Here is a 6,000-nt window from a genome sequence, read left to right on the forward strand (position 1 = left end):
AATGCTATTGTGATAATGGGTCCTAAGGACCTCAAACAGAAAGTAAAGGCCCCCTTTCTCCTAGCCACTATATAAACATATAACCCAAGTCAGTCCTTACCCTGGAGAGCTTCCAATCTAGGATTTTGAACATATGCATGAAATTCTGGCCCCATGGAAGTCAAAGGGAGTTTTGTCATTAATGTCAATGGGGTCAGAATTTCAATCCACGTGAATAAACAGACAGATGGTATTAGAGGGAGAAGGTGCATGAGGTAATATCTTTTATTGGACCAACTTCTGTTGGTGAGAGGCAAACTTTCAAACTACACAGAGCTCTTCTTCAGGTCTGGGAAAGGTACTCTGAGTGTCACAGCTTGTTTCTCTCAACAACAGAGGTTGGTTCAATAAAACATATTACTTCACCCAGCGTGTCTCTAATAACTTGGGACCTACACAGCTACAAGTACACTGCAAACAGGCAAATGGCAGGTAGAAAGGTAGCAGTAGGACCAGGTGTGTTTCATAGGTTCATCCACTTTAAGGCCAGAAGTGATAATTAGATCTAGTCTGAACTTCTGCAGAACAAAGCATTTCACCTGATTACTCCTTTATGAGCCCAATAACTTGTGTTTAACTAAAGCATATACTTTTGCATAAGTGTTTGTATATGTTTTTGTAACAGTGGTTTCAGTAGTCACAGTTGGCTGCCAGCCTGACTTACAGAACTCTAACAGCAACTCTTGCACTTAAATATATCAAAACTGATATGCTGTTAACTTTGTTAGTCGTGTTCATCTTTTGGTGGTCTTTTTTTCTAATAAAAGCTTTTAAAATTTTTCTTTAAACAAAAGAGATGCAATCGAATACTTACTTAGAACAAGACACTTTTTTCCAAGTTTTTCATAAAGTGATATTGGATTTTTATGGCTTTCACTGGGTTTATTTAGGTTCTCATACTTCTTTAACTTGCTGATAAAAATACTGTGGGAGACCGTATCAAAAGCTTTGCCAAAGTCAAGATATATCACGTTCACCACTTTCCCCACATCCACAGAGTCAGCCATCTCATCATAGAAGGCAGTCAGATTGGTCAGACATGACTTTCCCTTGGTGAATCCATGCTGACTGTTCCTGATCACTTTCGTCTCTTCCAAGTGCCTCAAAATGGATTCCTTGAGGACCTGCTCCATGATTTTTCCGGGGACTGAGGTGAGGCTGACTGGTCTGTAGTTCCTGGATCCTCCTCCTTTCCTTTTTTGAAGATGGGCACCATATTTGCCTTTTTCCAATCATCAAGGACCTCCCCTAATTGCCACAAGTTTTCAGAGATAATGGCCAATGGCTCTGCAACTGGATGCATTACATCCAGCCCCATGGACTTGTGCATGTCCAGCCTTTCTAAATAGTCCTGAACCTATTCTTTCAGCACTGAAGGCTGCTCACCTCCTCCCTATTCTGTGCTGCTCAGTGAGATAGTCTGAGAGCTGACCTTGTCTGTGAAGATAGAGGCAAAAAAGAATTGCGAACTTCAGCTTTTTCCACATCATCTGTCATTGTCACCCAGCCATTGGTTTTTCTTTGCGGTGTAGACATACCCTATGGGACAACCAAGAATGGGGCCCTATTGCACTAGGAATTCCTGAATTATTTTGATGTGAAGGAAATAAAACTTGACTTTCAAGAAAAGAGTTGAAATTCTGCTGCTGTTGGGCATATTACTGGTGGCACAGGCTGGTGAGTTGTCCCTCTGACTTACGCTTCTATATCTTTTTGGACAGTGCATCTTTAAATACAAGATAATGAATGATAATGAAGATAATGAGGTGTTCTTGTTTATCTCATAACAGAAGAACAAGGGAGCACTTTAAATTAAAAGGGGACACAATGTAAAACTGATACAAAGAAAGAACATTTTATGGTAATTTATAATAAATTAACTTGTAACATTCACTGCTCCAGGATATCTTGTAGACAAATAACTGAGTACATTTCACACAAGGATTACATACTTATATGAATGAGAATAGCATCTTCAGTTCCATTAGTAGTTATCCTAAATGACAAGGGGCTAGAAACACTCCCACATGCACAATGAGGTGCAAGTGGCCCCTGCCTTTGCTAGACAGGACCACGAAGACTGTATGGATCCCTAGAGGAGGGAAAGCATTATTTCCATCATCCAATAGGATTATATGAGGGAAAGACAGCTCCCGTTTACTTCTGGGGACTTATAGGAGCCTGTAGGACGGGCTCCTGCCCGGTCCAGTCCTGGCGGTCCTTCCGCGGGCCCAGGCTCAGAGGAAGGCCACTGCGCCTTCCTACACAACAGGGGAATGTTAGTCTTTCAGGCTTTCGCCCCGGCCCTCACGCAGGGCGGGCGAGCGAGGAGTCTTTCGCCCCGGCCCTCACGCAGGGCGGGCGAGCGAGGAGTCTTTCGCCCCGGCCCTCACGCAGGGCGGGCGAGCGAGGAGCAGTGGCTCGAGTTTAGCGGGCGGCAGAGGCTGATTCCCTTTTGGGGATTGGCAAGGATCAGGGGGGGAGAGGAGGGGGACGCAGGCCCACCCAACTCCACTGAGTCCCAGCCCAGGGCCCTAGCAGTGGCACGGGGTTGCCACTCAGTCGGCGGGGCTCCTGCCGCAACACGCCGACTGGGCGTTACCCCTAGTACAGCCACGCCTCTGGCTGTCCCTGGGCTCCTTCCTCCCCGGATTCCCCGGTACCTATGTCTGTCGGCTCCTCGGGGTCGTCGGGGTACACTGCCCGGGGTAGGCCAGTCAGCCCTTCTGCGTCGACAGGGGGTAGGTTGGGGAGCTCCTCAGCAAGGGGCAGCTCCTCCAGATCACAGGGCTGGGGGTACAGTTCAGCCTCCGGCAACTCCTCCAGGTCGGTTCCTGCCTCCAGGGGCTGGGCGTCTGGCAGCTCGTCCAGGTCCGGACCGGCTTCTGGGCAGAACTCCCAGCTCTCCGGTTCAGGGGGTTCGTCCCAGCCACTGCGGGCCTGAGGCTGGGCCCAGCGCCTCGGGCCTGGAGACCTCGGCCAGTCCAGAGGGCCTGGAGGCCCAACCCAAGCCTTAGAGGCGTGTCGCTGGGGCCGCAAGGCCGGGAGGGGGTTACCTGCAGCAGTAGCCTGGCGTGGTTCAGCCCCTTGCTGCAGCCGGCAATGCAGCGTGTCTGTCTCCGCCGGCAGCCTTCCCTTTTCTGGGCTGTAGGGCCTGATTTTTATAGCTGCTGCCCTCCCTAAGGCTCCGCCCCCCTGCTGCCGGGTTGGCCACCCGGCAGGACCTATCGGGGCCCAGCTGTCTGGTTGCCGGGCAGACTGGGCTGCCGGCCAGTCTAGAGTCTGATTGGGTGCCTGTGGCCCTTCCGCGGGCCCAGGCTCAGAGGAAGGCCACTGCGCCTTCCTACAGAGCCCTACAAGAGAAGTTGCTGAGGGTGTCTACTCAGTCAGTGTACTCCTTTCTTGCCTGGGCTATACTCCCTCCCATGCCGGTACCAGATACTTTAATGGCTACGCTGTCATCCTAGCCCGATTGCAACCTTCCCCCTTTCTACCACTAAGAGAGAAGCCAGAATAAAGGAGTGAATGTGGCCCAAAGACCGCAAATCCTTGCAGGGTTCAGAGCAGAAGATGAACAACAGAGATGGGGTTAGGAAGGAATTTTCTGTTCTCTCCCTCCCCAACCCAATGAATACATTTGCACAAATTGCAAGGTATATTATATTTGTGGGGGCTTTTGTCTAACTTCATCTGAGCATCTGCTATGGACAACTACCAAATTTGAGAGACCAGACTAGATGGACCATTGGGCTGTGCCAGTACGGTGCAAGGCAATAATACATAATTTTAAATGACAGATATTTATATTGCAGTGAACAACCTATCACAAAGGGATTCCTTTTGTGATTACAACACTCATTCTAGAAGAAATTAAAATGTAGATGGAGTGCCTGTAATAGATACTTGAAAAGATTTTGAATGTATATTGTACTGCTAATTGAGATTGGCAGTTGTATGGATTGGAACCTCAGCTGGTGGCCATCAACATAGCTGCATTGCACAAGTTGATGATCTGGCTCATACATAAATATAATCTCAAATTATTGCTTTATTAAATCTGTGAGCAGATTTACCTCCCAGCATTTTCACAAAGGTCCTGATCCTCCTGATAATTTGCCTTGGGAAACCTATTATATAATAGTCCATTTTTTGTGTACTGAATAAGCTCTTGTAAAAATCAACTCCGTCAGGTTGAGTACTTGGTTTTGATGGGCAAATAAAGTATGATTAGCTTTTTCACCACCATTGCCATCATTATGGTACAATGAAGGCAAGCACATTTTCTGCTGGGCTGGTTAATTTTCATGGCACTTTAGTAAAGCTGGATTAACAGGCTCCGATGTAATCACATTTGGGGAAAATGGATGCAGAAGTAATGGGGTGATAAACATATATGTGCATTTTTACCCTTAAATTTCAGGAAGGTTTTAAGAACATGGATTGGTCAAAGGGGCAGATTATATTCTTATTTACATAATTTTAATCCCATTATATCTGTCTATATGTTGTCTTATATTGTGCTCCTCACTATGTAGTAGAATCAGTGCAAATGAGAGTTTGGACTACGATTCTATACTTTTTGCCCGAAGTCTTACAATTACATGCCATGATGTATCACAGTATCAGCCAAATTCTGCAGATCTTTTTCCGGCAAATCTTCTGTTGGCTTTTGACTAAGAAAGAAGTGCAGACTTGGCCCTGTAAAACCAAATCTTTAAAAACAGGAGGTCCACCTGCATGCTGTAAAATTTAAGTGCTATTACACGCTGATATTTCTGCATGCAAATTTGTGTGCAGGCTGAATTAGCTAAATGGGCACGTAACTGATCATTTGGGCATATAATTACCTGATTTGCATATGCAAGTACAGCAAATCCAGCACAAAAGCTATGGTGCACAAATTTATTGAATGCAAGTGTGCCTTTACTATTTAATAATCTGGTCTACAATGTCAACTGTACCACATCACAAGGATAATACAGAAATATTGCAGGAAGTTTTACATTCAAACTTAATTATAATTATAAACCTGCCATGAACTTTGAGGCGCCTGCACTGCTTTATTAAGTACCCACTTAAACTTACACCAGGCTAATAATGTATTTGCTCAGCTTGATATTCTCTGCAATGAGGAAAAATGTGTTATAAAAATCTTTGTTTTAATTTACTCTTAACAATTTTCAGAAACCAGTGGAATCTTGTAGGTATGATACAGAATAAATTGCTGGGGTACTGCTAATACTGTAATGGAAATGCTCTTAAATGTAGATTTAATTCAGGGTTTCAGTCAGCCACTAAGCAATTTTAATTCTTAAGGTTAAAAAGTAGGACTAAATTCCACACTGTCAGCAAGAAGAGATGATCAAACTATCTCCTTTATGTGGAGCCAGTGTCATGGGCAGTCGTAAACTCAACCTGTTAGAGGAAGCACTACTATTAGTCTCACTGATTTGATGAAGCTTGGTGGTCCATTTTGGAAGGTAGGAGAGCACAGTTTCTTAATTAGAGCTGGTTAGAAATTTTTTGTCTCAATCATTTTTGTTTGGAAAATGCCAATTCATTGAAATCAAAACTGTTGGTGGGAAAGTGTCAGTTTTGATTAATTTTACGTTTTGAAAATGTTTTGGGGAAATTTTTTTTTGAGACTGTCAATATCCTACTTGGACATTTTCTAAACAGAAACTCCAAAACAACAAATTTTTGTTTTGAAATGTGTTAACTTATAGTGTTTTTTTTTTAAAAAAGGTTGAAACTGAAACAAAATGTTTTGGTTGAGTTGATCTGGTTGTTTTTTGGGGGGGAGAGTGTGGCAGGAATTTTCAGCTCTTGAACAATTTCAAGATTTTGACTTTTCATCCCAATTTGGGAAATCTTTTGGAAATCTAAACAATTCCCGCAAGACAGGCTCCACTCTCCCACCCTGGTCTACGCTTAACTATTATTAATGTGGGGTGGCAATAT

The sequence above is a fragment of the Emydura macquarii genome, unplaced genomic scaffold (genome assembly GCF_026122565.2).
Source record: "Emydura macquarii macquarii isolate MOO-44397 ecotype Brisbane River unplaced genomic scaffold, CSIRO-AGI_Emac_v2 contig_719, whole genome shotgun sequence".
Lineage (NCBI taxonomy): Eukaryota > Metazoa > Chordata > Testudines > Chelidae > Emydura > Emydura macquarii.